Source organism: Pteropus medius, unplaced genomic scaffold, assembly GCF_902729225.1.
Source record: "Pteropus medius unplaced genomic scaffold, Ma_sr-lr_union100, whole genome shotgun sequence".
NCBI classification, from domain to species: Eukaryota; Metazoa; Chordata; class Mammalia; order Chiroptera; family Pteropodidae; genus Pteropus; species Pteropus medius.
In genome coordinates, this window is record NW_024355205.1 from 9,185,940 (window position 1) to 9,201,259 (window position 15,320).

At 33.2% G+C, this 15,320-nt stretch overlaps 3 pseudogenes; 2 read left to right on the forward strand and 1 right to left on the reverse strand.

Moving 5' to 3' along the window:
• Nucleotides 1-2,018: 2,018 nt before the first annotated feature.
• On the forward strand, nucleotides 2,019-2,137 carry LOC120599007 (uncharacterized; annotated as a pseudogene).
• Nucleotides 2,138-12,807: 10,670 nt separating this feature from the next.
• LOC120599128 (uncharacterized) lies at nucleotides 12,808-12,926 on the forward strand (annotated as a pseudogene).
• Nucleotides 12,927-14,944: 2,018 nt separating this feature from the next.
• Nucleotides 14,945-15,063, reverse strand: LOC120599164 (uncharacterized; annotated as a pseudogene).
• Nucleotides 15,064-15,320: the final 257 nt, after the last annotated feature.

Below are 15,320 nucleotides of genomic sequence, written 5' to 3' on the forward strand. Positions count from 1 at the left end.
TATTGCAATTTCAAGGAGTGGAATCGTGCTGTGGAGAATACTTTTTAGAAATCTGCTTTTATTTTTCTATTCTTAAGTATATGGTTGGGAATTCATGAGTCATAATATTCATAAGTCTTGGTGTACATGTTTTTTTTCTTGTTTTCTATTAAATGGTGTTCAAAATATATTGTATGTTAGCTGATGCATATAAATATTTAGATTTTATAATAATGCTGTGGTTTAAATTAAACTTGTTCCAAATAATTCTGACCTTCATGTGAACAAACTGTCCAGTATTCTTCTTTCTATACCAACTTATACAAATTATACTTAACACTAATTTGGCTTCTGGAATGTACTGGACAGTTTGAATAATATAAATTACATATAACATATAGTAGAGATATTCACATTGTACAATTTAGAATGTAAAGATATTCAAATTTCTACATACAAAGCAATCAAATTCTGATATACTAACTATTATGACCTTCCCCTTTATTTGGGAAATATTTGGAACATTCTGTGCTCACTCTCCTCAGATAAAGTATGAGTAGGCAATTAGAGTCAAATGGTTGGCTTTTGAATTTTGAAAGCTAACGTCTAGGCATCTGTAAGAAAAATAATTATGGATCAGAAAATAAAAACAGAGTTAGTTTTTCCTAACTTTAAATAATAGCTCAAATTAGTCTGACGAGGAGAAGGGAGAGTGTAATGTAACAAGAATAATAGAATAGATACCAGTACGGATATTGGAATACAAGATCTGTGGCTTGCAAGGCATACTGCAGTGAACTTAAAGGGTCAACAATGCTACACTAAGTCATTCAAATACATGCCACAAAGAATGGGAAGGCACTGGATAATACTAAACATAGGAGTAGCAGGATTAAGTTTGCATTCTACAATAATTTACATGAATAAAGTGTGAAAGATAAAAGAGGAAGCAGTTGGAACCTTGAAACTGGGAGCACAAAGAAGTCTATTACCAGATCTTAAGGAGAAATAGAAACTGAACAATTAATATACAATGGGAAAAGGGAAGAATAAACTCTAGAGTGGTTTTCCCAGATAAATTGAGAGGGCTTAATAAGAATTGTAATAATAACTAATATTTATGCAGTGGTTACAATATGCTAAGCAGTGGTTAGACAATGGTGGCTAGTGAATGTTTAACAACCAGGTCTCTGGAATCAGGGGTGGAGTGGGGAGGGCCCTGATATGTAGTTTGTCAATTTTTATGGTGTAAATACTCCACAAAGTTGGTATGGCTGATTTAAACCTAATAATGAAATGTCACTCAATAGAAGTTGGGTAGAGATGTGTAAAATCGACTCTAACAAGCTGCTATTAGGTAGCTCCAGATTGTCACTAGAAATTTTTACATGTGTTAACTTCTTTTAATCCTCATAGCATCTCCTTTTAAGTAAGGGTTTCTTAACCTCCATACTATTGACATTTAGAACTAGATAATTCTTTGCTGCGGGGGGCTGTTCTGTGAATTGTAGAATGTTTATTATTACACTTGGCCTCTACTCCACGGATGCCAGTAAAACACCCTGCACAGACCCCAGGTGTGACAAACATGTCTCTGGTCATTGTCAGATGATCTCTGGGGTAAAAGATCAACTCCAATTGAAAACCATTGCTTTAAGACATAACTTATAATTTTCTTTTTCTTCTCTTCCTCCTCTTCCTCCTAATTCTTTGTCCTCTACTTTTTATTTTTGCAAATAAAAAAAAAATAAAACAGAAAAAGTTACATACTTAAAAATCGGTAGATTCAATATTGTAACACAGATAGTCTGCTTCTGAAGTAGATAGATGAATGAACAGACAGGTAGATAGATGGAGATATAGACAAAGACGTAGACATAGACTATATGATCTCAATACTGTAATTACTGGATGGCAAACCATAATGAATCAAGAAGTCCTTATTTTGATTCCAATTTTGCATGAATAGTAATATCATCTTTGGTTTAATTGTTTCCCCTTGTAGTATGAGAAGAAAAATATATTAAAAAGATTGAATGGTCTACTGCCATGCCAACCTGAACAAGCCCGATCCCGTCTGATTTCGGAAGCTAAGCAGGGATGGGCCTGATTAGTACTTGGATGGGAGGCCACCTAGGAAGACGAGGTGCTGTAGGCATAAAAAATAAAAAAAAGGGATCGTAAGTTGATAAAGTCCTGGCAATCTGTGAGGTCAACCAAGGGTCGCCTTGCCTAAAAAAATATATGTATTGAATAATTAACATTATTTTGAGACAATTTTGTTGTGATTATTAATATAATTTTATCAGTAAAATGTCTTTATTCTTTTTCCCTGCCTATAGTCTTTATCTCTGTAACTTAGTTTATTCTTCATGTAAAATGGGATAGTAATATATCTACATAAAGTATTGCTATGCAAAAAGTGAAATAAGACAGAGAAAGATAAATACTATATGCATCACTTATATATGGAATCTAAAAAGGCTGAACTCAGGAGTATGAGGCAAAATGGTGCAGATGATAGAAGCTTCCTACATTCCTTCTTGCAACTACATCAAAGGTGTGATAGAAACACGGGCAAACAGCAAGCAGAGTTGCCTGAGGATCTAGAGGAACAGAAACGCTACAACTAGGGAGAAGAAAAAGACATCACCCTGAAATGGTAAAAGGTAAGAGGGAGCAAAGACTGGAATCTTCTTGGTCCCCAGTAGCTGAGTGGCACAGAGGCTGCAGCAGAGGCAGTTGGCAGCTGCAGATTCTTCTTAAAGATGCTGTGTCCACAAGCTGACTTTTGCATACCTGCTCGCTCTGAGTACCAGCGCAGTGTCAGCTCCTCCGAGGGCAGCAGGGTTTTTCAGGAGTTCCCAGAGCAAGGGCCAGAGGCAAGGCTTTCTCCCAGGCAGAAGGGCTGGCGGTATCCATTGTTCCTCTGTTGAGCCCTCCCCACACCCAGTTAGCGAACTCAGCTGCCTCCATAGCTGAGGTCATCAAACTGGATAATAAAGGCCCTCTGCCCAGAGGAGTCCCTGAAACTCCACCTACCCCAACTCACTCAGCAAGTCTGGTGCTCCTCACTGAACAGTGCCAAGTCTCACACTGGTGGCAACTGACCTCAGTTTCTGGAGTGGCTTCTTGAGGCAGCTATAAGCACAGTATCTGTGGTTTGCTTGCTGAATCTTAACAGGTGGCCCCAGAGGGGCACAAGATGGAGCTAAACTTAGCTTGCAGCTGAATCTCTCTCAGGACCGTGCCACTGGACACCTACTACACAAAGCCATGCTAATAAGACTGGGAGGTTTAAGAGCTTTGATTAGTACACAGAAACAGACATGGAAAGGCAGCCAAAATGGGAAGACAAAGGAGCAGAAACCATAAGAAAGAACAGAACATAAATCAAGGAAAAATGGAGTCAAGCAATCTACCAGATGCAGAGTTCAAAACACTGATTATAAAGATGCTCAATTAAATTAAGGGAAGTGTAGATGAACTCAGAGAGAACTTTAACAGAGATAAAAAATGTAAAAACCTAAATGAAAATTATAAAAAAATTCTTCAGAAATGAAGAATACATTATCTGAAATGAAGAGTATATTAGAGGGAATCAACAGAGTAGAAGAAGAAGAAGATTAAAACACTATATAGAGGGTGAGGAAGCCAAGGACACTCAATCAGAATGACAAAATAAAAGTAACCAAGAATATGAAATATAATAACAATTTAAGGAGCCTATGGGACAAAAATTAAAGGTAACAACATCTGTGTCATAGGGATACCTGAAGAGGGAGAACAAGAAGTTGACTATGTATTTGAAGAAATAATGCTGGAAAACTTCCCTAACCTGGTGAAGGAAATAGACATATAACCCTAGGAAGCTCAAAGAGTCTCCAAAACCAGGAACCCAAAAAGGCCCACACCAAGACACATCATAATTAAAATACCAAAAGTTAAATACAAAAAGAGAACCTTAAAAACAGCAAGAGAAAAGCAATTAGTTACCTACAAGGGAGCTCCGACAAGACTGGCAGCCAATTTTTCAAAAGAAACTTTGCAGGACAGAGGGTTTGGCTCAAAATATTCAGTGTTGAAAACTCAGAATCTACAGCCAAGAATATCCAGCAAAGCTATCATTTAGAGTCGAAAGACAGATAAAGAGCTTCCCAGACAAAAATAAGCTCAAGGAATTTATCAGCACCAAGCCAGTATTACAGGAATCGTGGGAGGGATTTCTTTGAGAAGAATAACCATGTTTCAAAAACATGAATAATGAATGGTAATAACTGCGTATTTATCAAGTACCTCAAATGGAAAAGAAGTTGCTCCAACCACAAGATAGGTAGCTGAATGGATAAGTAAACAAGACCCCTACAGATGCTGTCTGTAAGAGACTCACTTCAGATTAAAAGACATACAGACTTAAAGAAAGAGGATGTAAAAAGATATTGCCTTGATGGATCTAGAGGGGATTGTACTAAATAAAGTAAGTCAGATAGAGAAAGAAAAATACCACTGACTTTATGTACATGTGCAATCTAAAGAACAAAATAAACAACAATAAAAATGGAAACAAACATATATACAGAGAATATTTTGAAGGCTACTAGGCCATGAGAAAAGGGTTGGGGGGGTTGTGAAAAAAGGTAAAGGGATTAAGAAGTACAAATGGATAGATACAAAATAGCCATGGAGATATAAAGTGTAGCATAAGGAAAATAGGTAATAATGTTGTAATAAATATGTAAGGCAGAAGAGGGGTACTAGATTTAGTGGGATGATCACTTTGTGAGTTATACAGATCTCTGATCACTGTGCTATACAACTGAAACTAATATATTATTGTATGCCAACTAGAAGTAAAAAAATTCATTGAATTCTACAATATAAATATGAGCAACTAATTGCCTATTATACTTCAATAAAGATGGGGGAAAATAAAAAAGAAAAAAAATTAAAAGCCGAACTCTGAGACACAAAGACTATAGAATGGTGATTAACAAGGAATAGGGGTGGGAGAAAAGTAGAGATGTTGGTTAAAGAAAAAAACACCCAGTTATAAGATGAATAAGTTCTGGGGATCTAATGACAGTATAGTGATTACAATTAATGATACTGTATTATATACTTAAAAGGTGCTAAGAGAATAATCTTAAATATTCTCACCACAAAAATAAGGATAATTATGTGATGTAATTCAAGTGTTAGCTAACACTGTCGTGGTGATCATTTTGCAATATGCAAGTATATCAAATAAATAGGCTGTATACCTTACATTTACATAATGTTACATGTCAATTATATCTCAATAAAATGGGGGAAAAAGTTGTTATGAGGATTAACTAACAAAAATACTCTGGTTAGAATAGTGCTTGGCAGATATTTAGTTATGAATGTCTTAGTTTAAAAAGTAAATAAATAAAAACAATAAAAAGTAACAATGATTTACATATTTTTAGTTTTATCAAATGCTAAGAAAGATCTAGGTATATATTTAGAGAATTACAGAATTCTAGGTCTAGAAGATAACTTACAAGACCTTGCTCTAACCACATCATGACTGTAAATGTTTAAGATATGTAATGTCTAATATGTATAATGTGTTATATATCTTATAAGAAATATAATGTTATATATGTATGCATGAAAGATTACTAATTTAAAACAACCGATAGATTATCAGATGAAGAAGAGGATGAAATGGAACGAGAAAAAGAAGGAGAAGAAAAAGAAAAGAGAAAAAAAATATTTGTAATACTTGTCTACTTCAGAAATTCTTTCTCAAAAGAACAATGAGCATGAGAATCGACTGACGAAATATTCTAAACATGTGCGCTAATACATGGTTTAACTGTCAATAAATAGAAAAGTCTTAAAAAATTAGTACACATAATAGTTTTATATGTCCCTTTTAATTTTTTAAATATTTATTGTGCCTTGATTGATAAAGGTGATTAAATGCAATGCTCTCTAATTTTTCCAAAGAAGTTAAGGAGAAATTAGATGGAAAGTACAAATACCGAGCCCAACTACAAAATAATACTGTAAAGAGTTGCCATTAAAGGCAAGTGCTTCAGCCCCTTCTGGCCCCCAGATCTACTGATATTATTTCCATTAAACTTAAAATTTCAAAAAGTTTTGTTATATTTTTGGTTTGTTTTTGAATATGTGAAGAAAACACTTTTGGTTCATTTTAATATGAACATTTCAAATATATTTTGTATAGCCTTTCCTATCTTTCTAACAAATTATCATATTTGAATACTGTAGTCTCCTGAGCCTGGTGAGTTAGGAAAAACAGGAATGTCAAACCAATTTCTAAAAAACAAACAAGCAAACAAATAAAAACTGAGACTCGGATAGTCTTACATTAAAACTTTAGTACACACAGTATGTAGCTGCCAGAGCTGGTAGAAACGTGAACAACTTGAATGAAAATAAGCTTTCCACTTTAAATTTACTAATCTCTGATATATGTCATAATAATTTTCAAAACTTGTAAGCTTTCAATAATTAAACTGAATATTTTCCCATGTTTCCACTTTTGTAATACTCACTCAGCAGATATCAAATGCTACATGCTAGACTTTGTTTTAGGTACAGGGGATACAGTGAAGAATAAGCCCTAATCCTCTCCTTTAGTGAAACTCATACAGAGCTGGAAAAGCAGATAACAACAAAATAAAGAGATAAATTATAATTTAAAATTGTGTTTTCTGAAGAAAAGTCAAAAAGGGTAAAGTATTAGGGTATTTTAAGATACAAAGTATCATGATGTAAAATGACTCCCAGAATTTGAACATTTTGAAATTTTTATCTAATCATAAACAAATTAAATTATCAGTAGCTTTATTTGTAAAGCTCTACTCTTACCCTAGGTCACTGGTCAATTAAATTAACTGTTCTTATTTTGTTATCTTTTAATATATCATTTATATTGGTGTCTTAATGTATCATTTATATTGGTGTCAGTAATGTTAATCGTCTATTTTGCAGTCTAAGTCTCTAATGCTTGTATTATAACCCACAAAGTTAGAATTTTAAAAGCAGGGAAAATCTAAACAAATTTCAAAGTAAGTAGGGATTAAGGAATCATATTTTTCTGATCAGGACCATTTAGTCCTAAAGAGAACTGAATTTCTCAAAATCGGAGGTGATTTGGAAACCCAGCTTATTTATTTTCTATCTTATTACTCTTTTTTATTCTTTGTGTAGAAAATATATGCCTAACACATAATTACAACAGGTTGTCATCTATGTCATGCTATTTTAAAGGGAAATGTTAGAAACTTCACATCCCTCAAAATCACCTCATATGCTGGAGCCCCCTAAGAGCCCTGCAATTCATAAACAGTTCATAAACATTCCTTCAAACATTATTTATTATTCACCCATTATTTATGAATTAAGGTTATCACATGCTTTCTGAGGTCAGGATTTAATAGTGTGAAAAATAAGGAATTTTATCACCATATGGATGAGGAATGATGAGTAGCCTTATAGAAAACTCAAAAAACAAATGTTGCTAGTTTCATAATTTGGCCTAATAAACACAACCATGGGAGTAGAGAGGTTCTCTAAAACCCTGAATTGTTTTCCATAAGGAAGGATGTGGAGGTCATATCCTATGAGATCTCTTTAAAAAGATTCTAACTGCTAACTGAGCTTCTCCCCAATATAACCCTAATGTTTATGTTTTGTTTTCTCTGTATACCTTATATCATATTTTTCTTTCTAATCTCAAAAAAAAAAAAAAGAAAAGAAAAGAAAAGAAAAAGAAAAACCATGCTCTTTAAATATATTTTAGGAAAATTTTTGGAAATAATTGTTCTATTGAACAAAAAATATCATAATCAAGGGGTAAATGGTTCAGGGAAATAATAATGAAAAAGAAGAATTATATGAGAGAGGGTGAGTATTTAGAAGAATGATTGCTGAATATATCTAATATAAAATGATCATTTCAAAACAAATATGGATTCTGTAGAATCATATACTGTCAGTATAGATGTGTATAATTATGTTAAAATAAAATATTTCTTATTCTTAAGGTATGTATTTGCCCCTCAGAAATTCCTGATCCTCAAATTCCAAAATAAAATTTTAGCTTTATTTTTAGTCTCCCCCCTCACCACCTCCTTACTGATCCCTGGTTCATTTAGCAAATAATTTTAAAATTGAGGAATTTCTGCTAATGTCCAGAGAACTGGCTACCTTGCACAGAAGAACTAAATGGGGAAATCTCAGTATGGATTAAAGACAGGAAAAAAGGAGGTCTTAGGATGCAGACTTTTGATAATAAAAAACTCAAGATGATTCAGAAAAGCTATATGCATGGATGAGGACAATGGGATTAGAAAGCTAAAGTAGTACCCTAGTAATCGGCTAGGTACAGAAATCCCCATAAAACATACTATCAGAGATTTAATACGAGAACTGCCTTTACTCACCAAAATGAATTTTTCCCACATATTCATTATGTTAATGTAAATAACCCTTATAAATAGTTTCATGAACATGGATCTGAAAATTGGAATTATTCAACCTCCAGGGATAATCCTATTATTCTTGGAATCATCACTAATATTTTGCAAAAAAAAAAAAGGTTTCCTAATATAGTGAGTGCTAACAAATTAAAAGATTATTAGCATTATAAATTATAAAAACAATATACACTCAAAAAGTACTTTTTTTTTTCTAGAGAATGAGTGGAATTTGGATCATCTTTATATTTAACTCTCAGCTACACTATTAAAACATAAGACATGGAAGAGAAACCCTTTGAAATTGATTTAGGCTTCCTTAATTGAGTATTTATTTTACTAACTTTAAGAATGCACTGCCCAAGATATACATATTGATACTTTCAGTACAAAAAACTATAGTAAACAACACCCTTGTTATCTGTATTTTTCCTATAATAAATGTCTTAGCCTGAGTCCCATACAAAATAAATAGATGTGAAGCAAAAGTGTATCTGCTAACAGTTAACTGAGTAGTACAATCCCAAGGAAGCAAGAGTGAAGGATGTAAAGGGATGTAAGCAAGGAAGGAAGGAAAGCAAGTGCAAGAGGGTGGTTTTCCTAAGCTAATCTCAGCTTCCAAACAAACTCAGTTAATTATTCAGTTTCACAGGGCATCTTCATAGCAGCCCCATGAATTATTGTGTCTGAGAACAGCCTATGGGGGGCAGTGAGTAGTAGAGAAACATTTGTCATATATCTGATCATGCAGAATGTGTTTCTCCTTCCCCTTCCCCTTATATGCCCTCAGTGCTAAAGATAGCACTTCCACAATGTCCTGTCACCAGTCTCCTCCAGGTGACTGATGCAGAAGCCAGAGCCTGCTGGATACTCTCTGCCAAAGCACAGTCACCTCGGTTTGTACTTCGTCACTCTATGCTGCCCTTAAGGCTTAGGGATCTGTAGGGACAGCAAGAGCAGTTACCCAGCTTCACAAAGTTCTGCTAGAGCCACACCAGGATGTGGAGTAGCACATGAAATGATTTCTGTAGAGACCTTAACTTTTCCTACAGCAGTAAAAAATGTTTCAGTCCTCCTATAAAAAAAACAAAATGTGTGTATGTTTATGTGGTGTGTGTGTGTATATACATATATATTTCTTTTTCTTTCACATTTCAATGATCAGAAAAGTCTTCCTGAGGGTTCTTCCAGAGATCTTTATGATTTGCAATCCAAACTTCAAAATCAAATGCAAAATCATTCCTCGTCTTACATCACCTTTACATCTAACCTCATGCTTTTTTTTTCTTTGATCTTTGTTTTGTACTGGGGCTTAACATCATTCTTCATTCCTTTCTTTAATCCTTTCAACCTTAAACATTTTTTTCTTACCATTATCTACTCTTGAAAAAAACAGTTTTGATTATTATAATGATCTAAACTCTCCTATATCTTTGTCTTATCGGTTTAACAATTCCTCCAAAGATTTTAAATAATTTAAAAGCAGTATACAAGAATATTTATTATTTGATGTTTTCTTGCTCTATAAAATTTTCTTCAGCTCATCATTATTATCTTTTGGGATGTACTAAAAGCAATAATCAATCAGTTGAAAAACCCAGGATTATAATAAATTCTAGGAGACATTCATTGTTTTTAAAAAAGTCATTAATTTTAAAAGGAGTAACTGTGCCTAATTTGTTTAACTTTCTTCCATGGTAAAGTGAAAGGCCAGAAAGATGAAAGGGACAATCTTTAGCCTACTCTCTCAAATATTCTCTTAAATATTGTTTGAATGCAGTAACAGTTGGAGGAAAACATTTATCATCAGGCTAGAAAAATATGGTGACTATCATGCTAAAATAGTGGGTAAACAAATTAGTTCCCCAGTTTATTTTCAAACAGAAAGAAAAAAATAAAACAATCCAAGTTTCCTGAATTAAGATAGTGAGGCAAAGATATTATACTCTATCTTATGAGAGGGAAAAAAACATACAGAGAAAAAGAAACACAAATAGCAACTTTGGTGAAACTAAGAGACAGCTATACACAAAGACTGAAAGTAACTGGGCAATGATAAATGATTTTGTAGAAATAAGGAAGGTAAGTTGGTGCATGCAGAAGAAAATACTCCCAAGCAGTCAGTTGATAAAACTCATGTAGCTCTTCTAAATTGCAGAAGTTGGAGAGATGAGTAAGAAAAAATGGGTGTGGGGGAAAGGAAGGGCTGAAAAACAGAATAGTATGAGCAGCTGTTTAAAGAGTAATTAGACCTAAAGACCAATTCTATACAATTTTATTCAGTTCTGAAGGAAACAAGTATGTTCTCCAGGTCAGATGACTTAGGAATCCTGTCACAGAGAAGGGCTAGAATACTGTCGCAAATAAAAATACTCCCACACTGTCAATGTGCTTCACTTAGTCCTAGAACTCTAGGTGTCAGACACTTACATTCCAGGCAGGTGATTGTAGAATTGTTCTCTGGAAAAATTAACTGAACTTAGAAATTATCTGCTCCACAGAAAAAAACACAAATCCTTTTTGAATAAATAATCGAAAGGCTCCCAATTATTGGTAATTCCGTAGGAAAACCCAAAAATTGATAAAAATCCATTTGTGCTGCTTTAGAAATTAAAATCATAATTCAATTTTAGATTAAGAGTCTGTCATCTATTGAAGTAGACCAGTCAGAAAAAAAAAAGAAAAAAAGCGAAGCAACCTTACAGCTCGTTTCTTTAGTTGGTACTCTTCACCTACATTTTTTCTTTTTAAACTAACCTTTATTTTGAAACAATTATGCTGACTTGGCCTAGCAATATTAACTATCAAGTTTATGGTGCCTCTGGCAGGTAGGGGTTGGCTAAGTATAATCTTCCAAGATATTCAGTCAATTCTTAAATTAAGGACTTCATTCAAATATGATGCATAAGGATGCATCAGACATTTGTGCAGAGATTGCAGCATGAAAGGAAAGAGCCCTAACAAAGAGAATTAAACAGGTTTAGAAAAGGTAGAGAAAATGCAATGGACAGAAGAAAACTCCAAAATAGTTATAATAAATTTCATTAAAAAATGGAAAACAAGAATTATTTAAATGCTGAAATAAAAAGAAATTAGTAAAGGTGTTAGAAGATAAAATTGAGGAAATTTACCAGATTGATTTACAGAATGAAAGCAAAGGAAATCTCATGACAGCCAAACAGGCACCCTGTGAACTTCTCGAATTGCAACAAAGACATGCAGGGTTAACGTGCTTCAGAAAAGAGCAAACATACTGGACAAACTTCTTAATCAGCTTTGAATGAATGAAATTAGATATAATGTAGAATTTGCAATGTTAACAGATAATGAGGGATAATTTAATAATGAGTTTAAAGAAAACCAAGTCCATAAAAAAAGAAAATTTTCAATACCAAGGATAACAGAAAGTTGCACAAGAAAAGAAATTTAATCATAATACACTTCTTGGATGGGCAGTGAGAATTATTCATGAAGACATAAAATAAACCACATTTACAAATAACTTACAAGTATTATTAAGCCAAGAAACTGTGATTCAGTTATTTTAGGAGTATGGTTAGATGGTAGAAAGAGTGATGTAAGGTTGTAAAATATTTTACTTATTGTAAGTCAGTCTAAAGTTGATAAAAAAATCTAGACAGGTTTTATCAGTTTCTCCCCAACTTAATATTCTGTGCTCTGTGTACCATGCAGCAACAAACAACTCAAAACTATATAGGTTAGAGCCAACTCATTTGATATAGTCAGAAAGTATTATGAAAGTGAAAGGAGAAAAAACTCAGCAAGTATTATCAAAAGGAAATATAAGGGGAACTATTAGAAGGTAGATCTTGAAGAATTAGTACGATCTGGTGGAACAAAAATGAGAATAATTCCAGGCCAAGGCAAACTATAAGACTGTAGACATGGAATCATAAAAGAGTAAGTGTAAATGGGAGCATACAGGAGAATACAAGAGTAGTACTCTGGATAATGTGAGGTTTTAGAATTCAGAAAAGAGGAAATATTCATATTGTCACAAATGGCAATCTCCTCTCCTTTTAAAAGGTGTATATATCTATTTATCTATATCTTTATCTAGATATATCACAATTTCTTCAATCATTCATCCACTGAGGAACACTTAGGTTGTTCCTATATGCCTTGGCTATTATGAATAATGCTGCAATAAACATGGGAGCACCCATATATCTTTGAGCTAGTAATTTTATTTTCTAAGGGTATATATAAACTTGTAGGACTCTATGTTAGGTGAAATAAGCCAGGTACAAAAAAAAATATTGCATGACCCCACTCATATATAGAATCTTAAAAAGTTGAACACATAGCAGCAGAGAGTAAAAAGATGGTTTCCGTCTACAGCCATGCTACCCTGAACACGCCCAATCCCGACCGATCTCCGAAGCTAAGCAGGATCGAGCCTGGTTAGTACTTGGACGGGAAACCACATAGGAAGATCAGGTGCTGTAGGCATTGAAAAAAAAAAAAATGGTTTCCAACGGGAAAGGTAGCGAAAATGGGGGGGGGGGAGGATGTTGATCAAAGGCAAAGTTGCAGTTATGAAAAATGAATAAGTCTAGAGATCTAATAAACAGCATGATGATGATAGTGAATAATCCTGTATTGAATACCAGATATTTGCTAAAATTATAGACTTCGGGTGCTCACCACACACACACACATATACACACACACACACATATACACACAAACACAAATGATAACTACGTGAGGGGAATATGTTAATTAGTTTGATTGTAGTAATAATTTCATTATGTAAATGTTTATCAAATCATCATGTAGCACATATGAAATATAATTTGTATTCAAATCAAATTTTAAAAAGAACAGAGAACTTTTGTACATTTTGAAGATATAACTAAATAGTCTAGGAAAATTAATCTGACAATAATAAACAGGGAGTTTGAAAAAAATCAGAGTCTAGAGACTAAGATATCAGTACCTTTTAGTAGTCTGACTATGAAGAGATAAAATCTCATAGTAAAATTAGAAGAGTGAAGATGAAGAAGAAAGAAGGGATGATATACATTTCAGAAGTTGAAAAGATGTAGCACCTGAAGAAAAAAACAAGTAAATGATGACTTTCTAGTTTCAAACTGAGGCGAATTAAAGAATGGGAATGCAGCCAACAGAAACAGAAATATGGAGAAAGATGTGTTTATTGAGGAAAAAAATACTTTTCATTTGAGACATACTGAGTTTTAAGGAATGATTAGCTAGCTCCCAAGTAGAAAGCAAAGTGATGCAGCTTATAATTTAATTGGAGTAAAAGGCAGAGATTCAAACTACATAGGTCATAGTGTAGAAATGAAAGCTTAGAATGTGAGAATGGATAATTCTATGAAGGGAGAAAAGACTACTTCGAGTTGAGTTTTGACAATAACCATTATTAGGATTTAAGAGAAGGTAAGGTGGATCAGAGAAGAAATTGAATTACCTAAGAAATACCATCTACATAGAACTAATGAATGTCAATATGAATAGCTCCTGCAGTGCCACATTTTTATAGGCAAGTACAGTTTTAAAAGTTAAAGAATAAAAATTAAATTAAGAGAAATATCACTTCATCAAAAACAAATGTTGACATTTTAATTAGCAGACATGCCTTTCCTCTCCTAACTTAAGTCCTGCATATCACATTGTAACAGTGAATTGAATGTGGGCTGTTTGTGATCCTGAGATTGAATATTCAATATGGTTGGCCAAAAGAAGTTTATGTGGTAAATTGTTAGTTATCATTGCTTAATATCGTGGTAACTTGAAACCATACATCTTATAAGGAAATTCAGATATCTAAGAAGCTTTATTTTGCCTGCCTAAAATGCGAGCAATCATTATCATTGTGTATTTGTAACATATTTATAGATTATTATAGGAAAAATGTTTTCTGCTTTTCCACATTTCTTTATACATAGATATTTGCTAATTCTTTTTTTGTTTGTTTGTTCTGTTTGTTTCTGGGTTCATTTCCCTCAGTGCTTTTATTTTACTTTATTTTATTATTTTTAATCATATTATTTCTATTAATTTTATTCATTAGTTAATGTCCAAGGAATATTTAGTTCACTGAAAAGTATTCTGCTATGTATATTTCTGCAAAAATAAAACATATTCAGAATCAGAATGAACATTTTTGATTTTTTTCCTTAACAATTTTTTATCATTTATTTTGTGGCAAACACTTTCTAAGTGCTTTATGTAAACTAACTTATTTAATGCACGAGACAATATTATGACGTAGGCACTGCTGCTTATATCAATATTTTAAACACAAGAAAAAAAGTGTCATTGCAATTAAGTAACCTGCATAAAGCCACAATGTATGAAATTCCAGCAGCTTTCTTTTTCTTTTTTTTTAATTAAAATTTTTTTTTTTTAAGTGAGACAACACTTGATTGACCACATAGATTGCAAGGACCTTGTCAGTTTACAATCTCTTATTTTATTTTTTATTTTTTAATTATTTTTTACATCTACAGCACCTGGTCTTCCTAGGTGGTCTCCCATGTAACTACGAACCAGGCCCCACCGTGCTTAGCTTCTGAGATCAGATAGGTTCAGGCTTGTTCAGGGGAGCACGGCCATAGACTCCAGCAGCTTTCTTAAGACCTCTGAAATTTAAAGACTTTTTTTTCTTGCCTTATCTGAGCTGAGACCATTAGAAACCTAGAATGTTATTTTGTTTATTTTATGGTTTTGTTTTTTTTTTTTCCTCCCCATCTTCACTTTGTAAAATTTGCCAATGTTTTGTTTTTCTTGCAAAACTACTTATTCAGAATTTACTTATTTCTAATTATCTTCTAGGCACCATGTCATTTAAGATATATCATTTAGTGATATATCTTA